The sequence below is a fragment of the Eurytemora carolleeae genome, unplaced genomic scaffold (assembly GCF_000591075.1).
Source record: "Eurytemora carolleeae unplaced genomic scaffold, Eaff_2.0 scaffold1445, whole genome shotgun sequence".
Lineage (NCBI taxonomy): Eukaryota > Metazoa > Arthropoda > Copepoda > Calanoida > Temoridae > Eurytemora > Eurytemora carolleeae.
This window is the reverse complement of record NW_019397329.1, coordinates 72498-80508: the sequence shown is the minus strand read 5'-3', so window position 1 is coordinate 80508 and position 8011 is coordinate 72498. Positions and strand designations below refer to the sequence as shown.

Genomic DNA, 8011 nt, shown 5'->3' with positions numbered 1-8011 from the left:
CGCCAAAGTAATAAATCTTGAGGGAGATAATGGCCCCCTGCCGTGACAGAAACCCGACACCCATCCGTTTTGAGGAGAGACGGATTCAGGGTCTTTTCGGTCTAAAAACGACTCTTTTATTAGTCCTAAACGAGAGTCGGGCCTGCGCCCGTTTTTGGGGTCGTGCGGGTCGTTTTCAGACTCTAAAACAGCGTCGCTTGTTCTATGCGGGTTGTATTGTAAATTAAATGTAAATAAATTGTAAATAAATTGTAAATAAATTGTAAATAAATTGAAAACAAATTGTAAATATATTGTAAATAACATGTAAATTACATGTAAATAGATTGTAAATAAATTGTAAAAAAAGGCTACAACCTGGGTAGCAACATTGGTTGCTAAAGTAGTATCTGTACTGGGAGGATACAACTCTAGTCGAGTAAAATCAAGCCTAAAATCAAAAAGAAGAAAAAAAATAAAAAAATTATGTAAAAACCTTTAATATCAATTTTTACAACTTTTCAAAGTCAATTTAAATTAAAAAATTGAATTTACCCATCGAACTTTAAGTTGCAAGAAGTTGGTAAATAAGTTCTAAAACTAATACTGATTTTTTTATCCAATCGATTTAAATATCCCATGGAATCATTTTGGTGTTAAAACTGACATATTCAACACTCTTTAATAATTACAGGAACGTGAAACATCAGACTAACATAAAAATATTACAAAAAAGCATGTGTTTGAAAGGACTTTAAGCATAATTTCCAGTGACCCTCCAATCAAAGATGACAATGTACGATTTACAATGATACCATTTAAAGCGTTGTCTGATCCAGTATGAATTTCTCTAAACAGTTTATTTTCATGCGCATTTTTTGCTTTTAAGAATCAATGGACAAAATATTAAAATTAAACACTTTTCGAGTCAGAAAGCGAGATTATCTTTCACATTTTACAAGAATACCGTTGTAAATCGGGCATTGCCATCTTTGCATGGAGAGTCACGTTAAATTACGCTCACAGTCCCTTTGATTAAAGAAAAAGGTACCTAAGAAAGCAGACAGCAGGTTCACATTTACATATTTGAGCAGTACAGGGGGTTGTTGAAGAAGTACGGAAGTAAGTCACCTTCAGATAAAATATAGTTTTATAAAACAAATATTGAATTATTTGATTAAATTCAAACTTAATGAAGATATGGAATACAAAATTGAATTATTAGATTAAATTCCAAACTTAATGAAAATATGGAGTACAATATTGAATTATTAGATTAAATTCAAACTTAATGAAAATATGGAGTACAATATTGAATTATTAGATTAAATCCCAAACTTAATGAAAAATGGAGTACAGTATTGAATTATTAGATTAAATGAAAAATGGAGTACAGTATTGAATTATTAGATTAAGTCCCAAACTTAACGAAAAATGGATTACAATATTGAATTATTAGATTAAATCCCAAACTTAATGAAAAATGGAGTACAGTATTGAATTATTAGATTAAGTCCCAAACTTAACGAAAAATGGATTACAATATTGAATTATTAGATTAAATCCCAAACTTAATGAAAATATGGAGTACAATATTGAATTATTAGATTAAATCCTAAACTTAATGAAAATGGAGTACAATATTGAATTATTAGATTAAGTCCCAAACTTAATGAAAAATGGAGTACAATATTGAATTATTAGATTAAATCCCAAACTTAGTGAAATATGGAGTACAGTATTAATATTAGATTAAATAAGAAAGAAAATTTTCGCGAAATTTCGCATTTTTCGCTTTAGTTTTCGTTCTCTGGAAAACCTAATGCAAACTATTAAATAAAATTACGTTTTGATTGTATGACTGTCCGCACGTCACCAAGAAGACACAACAAACTCCAAACCCTTCAGCACACTTCCCACTTGCTGCACCACCCTGTAATACAAATTTATCATAGGGATACAGGGTGGACCATACCATACAGGATTGTGCATTAAACTAAATTTTGATTTTTTGTGACACAACACAGCCGAAAATTAAAAAGTAAAAATGTAAGGTTAAGGATTTTAGTCTTTGCAACAATCTCAAATTTTCTTATCCCTATATCATTGCAGCCTGATGGTGTAAACCTTTGATATTTCAAACTTAGATTATTTTATGTGACATAATTACCAAGATGTACGAGATTGAATTGCAAAGATATGGGAATTAGAAAATCAAAGTTTGTTGCAAAGACTCAATTCCTTTGCATGCATAAAACCTTGGTGTTATAGGTTTGGATAAAATCAATCTAATGGGATACTTAGTAATAGCTCCTCCTTTGCACAAAAAAAAGGTTTCAATAACTTTCTACACGGCGCAGCTTTTTTCAAAGCGGAATTTTACAAGAAAAAAAAACAGATAAAAGTATTCTTTTAAACTATCCCAAAAAAAGTACTTGACAATTTTATTTGTAAAAATGAAGTTGCTGTCCTCGTTATATCTAGTTTCGATATCTTTGTAACCTGATTGTTCAAACCTTTAATTGAAAACTTGACTATTATGTGTTAGTTCTGGCAGAGTTCAAAGTTTGAAATCTCAAAGGTCTGCAACATCAGGTTCAAACAATATAAAGATTAGAAAATTTCTAAAACTAGAGTGTTTGGGAAGTAAGGAATAAAAAAAATCATATTGAAAAGTTATGCAAAGTTCTAATCCTTTATATTTAATAACCTGGGTTCTAGTTTAATTAGTGGATACTAAAATGTTTGTTATTTTTCGCAAAATTTTAATTGATTAGTTTAAAATCAAAGTTTTTATACCTTTGTTGAACACTCGTCTGATAAATAACAAGTTCCTTCAAAAACATTTAAAACAATTATTTTTTGAAGGGGGGGGGAGGGGAGGTTTACACACTTACCAAAAAATATAGATTTTTCAAATAATAATTAATTCCTTTAAGAAAGATTCCAAAATATATGCAATATGGAGGTAGAAATCAGATTTAAAATTGAACAAATTCAGAAAATATTTAAAGTTTAAAGTTAAGAATAAAATTAACTTTTGGGTCGGGAATATGGAATTCTTTAAATAATAAATGTTTTCCTTTGCTTAAAGAATTTGTATTTGGAGTACATGCTGTATTCTTAAACCTAGAAATACATTCATCGTCGTATATATCAATACAATGAAGACAACCCTCTAATTCAATTTTGATTTCTATCAAGCTTTCAAATAGCATGCAGATACACAAGAACATGGAAACAAAGTGAAGCTGTCAAATAACAATACAATTGTATACAATTGTTAACTTGTAATTTAAAAATTAAAACTTTAAATAGAAAAGTCGTCTTCATGGTATTGATATAAACACCGACCACTGCATATGTTATCTTGACTTTCTATTTAGCAGACAAAGGAATTGAGTCTTTGGAACAAAATCAAATATTTAAACCTCAATATCTTTAGAACTCAATGTTGTAAACCTTTGAAATTTTAAACTCAGATTATTTGATCTAACTGAATTCTTAGTTTGAAATATCTAAGGTCTTCAACATTTGGTTCCAGTGATATAGTGATTAGAAAATCAGAGTTTGTGGCAAAGACTCAATTCCTTTACTTGGACTAAATTATGTGATAAAAATATCTTCTTCAGACTGCGACATTATATTTTAAGACCTAAATTTCAAATTCTTAAAAGCTCTGAAAACTTTAATTTAAACTTTTTTTGGAAATCATCTATAAAATATATCCAATCTCTGTTATATAAAAATAATGCAGTTATACAAACACTGTATACAATACAGTCTGTTAGTGATGTTGCACTGAAAACAAAATCTTTGCCCTAAATGAAATGTTATGTTTAAAAAATAAATCAGATCTTTGTTCTTATAAATTTTTGTAAAGCAAAAGTTTAAACAAAAAGATTTTTTTCGTATTCCTTACAAATTTATTCAGTGTAATTATTCAATGCGGCATGCGCGTAACTTCTACAGAGAGAGAGCCTGATCTAGCCGCGGAGCTCGGCCCCCTAGTAAGTCCTGACCGCGGAGCTCGGCCCCCTAGTAAGTCCTAACCGCAGTGCTTGGTCCAGCAAGTGTCTTTATCTAACCTAACCCTAAAATATATACTAATCTCTCTCTTTCTAATAATTCAACGCGGCAAGCCCGCGTGACTCCTTTAAGCAACTGCGAAAAAAATACCAACAGAAATTAAATGTTACCTAACCAGAGTAAAGATGCTAAACACTCTACCCTCCCTGAAAAAAATACTATCATATTTAAATGCATTTGCTGTTGTTACAACAAAAATAGTTTTATACTAGTAACTTATTTATTTACTTATCATGTTAAATGGGTCTGTTTACACTGCACAATTGCTGTGACTTATTTTTATTGGACTATTTAAAGTCATAACTGATTAAAAAGAAAAATGTTTTTATGAATTAGATTTTTTTACCTCGATGCTTGCCGTCCTGTTTCATTAAACCGTGATAAAGTTGTCCCTAGAACAAACAAAAACTTATTTTTAAATAACCTTCCATTGATAAAGTGGTATATTAATTTCATATCTGTACCATCAAAAGCTTTGTCTGATTAAGTGTGAATATTTATGTTTTCAGCTTTCAAAAACAAATTATTTTCATTTGCAAATTCTCTTCAAAAGTGACAGAAATGAACAAAACTAAATATTTTTCAAGCTATTGAAATCACGTTATCATCCACATTTTTGATCAGCTTAAAGGGACTGTAAAGGAAAACTAAAAGGGGGTATAAGATGAAACACGATACATTTAAAACATTTATCTGATGTTCGCGCACAACCAATCTGAAAACGACGATATCCCTGCATAGGAGCCTGAGAATCTCAGAAACTCCCCTTAAAGGGACTGTAAAGGAAAAATGAAAGGGGGATTAGGATGAAAGCTAATCACTTTAACTCTTGATCGCGACCCATGAAACGTCTATCTGCAATTCCTGTCTCGAGAAGTTGATATAAAACTATGTCAATTTTATACGAAAATTCATGTACATACAATTTTGCTAAAATTTTGTATAGAAATTGTAGTATTAAACAGATCATATTCAGCAAATACGAAACCAATCTGAAAACAAAAATATTCTAGAGGAAGCTAATCGTAACTTAGGTTTTCTCCAATTATTATTTAATAATTTTTATTTTTATTTCTAATAGATATAATTGATTGTTTCACAAGAAGTCCGTAATATGTCAAAATAACTCCATCCAATAAGAGTGCAGTACTAGTATACTGGTAACTAATGTATATGATGTTTTTTATCGGATTGGATTGCTTTAATTTGTTTTTTGAAAAATAAGAAATAAAACTTCTACGATTTCAAAACTGAATTATGTTTAATTTTGCTTTTATTAATCTATGCAATGTCTTTAACCTAAAAAATCAGAGTGCAAAAACAAAAAATTCAATTGATCACGTTCGTTTTTGCACATATACGTTTTGGGTATAATTTTGACACAATTTTATGTTTATTTCTTAAGACGGATCATCAGATAGATGTCTTATAGGTATCGTCCAACTCCTGAGATTGTCAGGTTTCAGCCGACCTATACCCCCTTTAATTTTTCCTGTACAGTCCCTTTAAAGTTTATTTCGTACACAATAAAGGCAAATTTGTTGGGAACCCTGTCCATAATGATTGATAAAGTTTCTATATAGAAATAGAATAACAAAGATAACTATAAATGCTTACTTGATTGGAACTGTCTTTTCTCATCTGGAAAACTTACTGAAAGAGAGACTTTACTTGGAAGAACAAGCAGGAAAATTAACAAAATCTTCATTTTTAGTTTATTTCCTAATTTTAGACACTGTCTGATGAATTAGAGGTCGAGGTTTTGGAATTGGTTTGGAATCTTGCAGGTTGATTTGGAGTCTGGTTGATATTCAAATTATTTGGATTCAGGTTGTCGTTCTGTAAGTTGATTTGGAAACTGGTTGACGTTCCGAAGTTTGATTTAGAACCTGGTTGACGTTCTGTAGTAAATTTAGAAATTTTTGGTTGATGTTTAGGTAATTTGGAATTTGGTTGTCGTTTACTGCAATTGTTGATTTCAAAACTGGTTGATTTAGAGGCTTTGGTTGATTTAAAAAGAAGTTGAGGTTTTGGTTGATCTAAAAACTGGTTGATGTATAGGTTGATTTGGAAATTATAGGTTTATGTTTTGGTTGATTAAGAAAGCAGTTGAGGAATTGGTTGATTTGGAAACTGGTTGAGGTGTTGGTTGATTTGGATTCTAGTTTACTTGTTGGTTGATTTGTAAAATGGTAGATATTAAGGTTGATTTTGAAGCTGGATAGGGTTTAGTTAGAGGGTGGCAATAGTTTTGAGGTCGAACTTCTGATTTTGGTTTGATACAATTTGTAAGATGTTTCAATGAAAACTTTAAATCTGAAAAATTTTATATCATTCTGTAACTTTCTGATAATCTGATTGACATTTATTAAACTTCATTTTATTTATTAATGGAAAGTTATAAATGTTATATCTTCACAAAATATAGTTTGCCAGTAATTTTAGAATGAAGTATTTTCTCTGGAAGAATGATTAGGACTAAAATTATATATCTGTATATTCTCCATGGTTGGTTGGATTATCAGGTTCAGCTTCAGGTTCACCTGTCTCCGGGTACACACGGAGCTAAGGAGTTCACGGTCTGTGTTCTTTATTCCGTTCACTGTGATTTAAAGTTCTCACGCTCTCAAGAAAAAATCAATGAGATTTTGACTTGAAAACTTGTATTTTTTTCGAATTTCAAAGTTTGATGAAAACCTAAAAATACGTATATTTTGGTAAATTTCGAAATGTTTCAAAATTTGTAGGTTTTTACAATACGTGTTTTTACGTATTTTTCTTTTCTTAATTTTTAAATTGTTTGAGGCAAACTTAAAAATACGTATATTTTCGTAAATTACATACCGCGTAATTTTTCTAAGTGTCAATATATTCACGAACCTCAACTGCACAAAAATGAATTTTTAAGTTAGAATTTGAAAATATTTTGAACTCTTTTCAAGAGAATTATTCTGTAAGAAATTTAATACAAACATTTTGGAAAATGCAATGTTTCAAAATTACTATCATTTTTGAGTAAATTGATGTTTTCATTAGAATCAATTTCAGTAATTCTCGATTTTTTGATAAATAGAAGTTTTACTTTGCCAGTCTTGTAACAGGTAAAATGGTAATTGTATAAAGATATAACAAATCTGGGATACGTAATTGTTGAAAATACAGACAAAATGCATATAGTGATTAGTGAAACCTTTAATAACGAATACATCAAAAGAATTCATCAAATGTCATATTATTCATGCTTTCTGATAATGGAATGTTGCAGATATTTAGTTTTTTTAATTAAATGATTATATGGAACTCTTAAAAACTGTTTCGGCATATAATGGCTATTTATTTATTTTCGCAAATCTGAAAGTTACGTAATATAGTAATAAAACTCATTGAAAAATTGTCAAGACGACATTTGATAAATTCTTCCGATGTATTCGTTATTAAGGGTTTCACTGTATATGAATGTTGATTTAGACATGGATGCAGATGAAGAAATGTTGATATGGTGTGATTTTTTTTAGACAGAATATTGGATTGGATTAAAAATAATTAATATCAATGAAGGATTTAAGAAATTTTTTTGAATTAGTTGTATAGAAATGAAGAAAGGGGCGTATTCAGGAATTTGTTCCGGCCGGGGAGCTCAGCACCCGTTGGGATCTGAAAACCCCATTCGAATTCAATTGAGTTCGCTGGTCCAGGGGGGGGGGCTTAGCCCCCATTCCTCCCTGAATACGCCTCTGAACAATGCCCATGCAAAATTATAGTCCACTTCTTTTGGTTTTAGAACTTGAAAAATACGTATTTTTACGTAAAGGGTGTCCCACGGACCATGACAGTTGGTAAATAGTTTTGAATGTCTTCTTCCATGGTTTGGTAAGTTGTTTGATACCAAAGATAATAATAAAAATATTATATAGGTTTAATATTATAGTTCAATTAAATTCAA

At 30.1% G+C, this 8011-nt stretch overlaps 1 long non-coding RNA gene across 1 annotated transcript; it reads right to left on the bottom strand.

Moving 5' to 3' along the window:
* Positions 1–3058: 3058 nt before the first annotated feature.
* On the bottom strand, positions 3059–6757 carry LOC111713543 (uncharacterized). The gene is made up of 4 exons (XR_002767735.1): positions 5686–6757; positions 4415–4460; positions 4179–4214; positions 3059–3108 (listed from the first exon to the last, which is right to left on the bottom strand). It is a non-coding gene; the product is annotated as an uncharacterized LOC111713543 (long non-coding RNA).
* Between the last annotated feature and the right edge of the window lie 1254 nt (positions 6758–8011).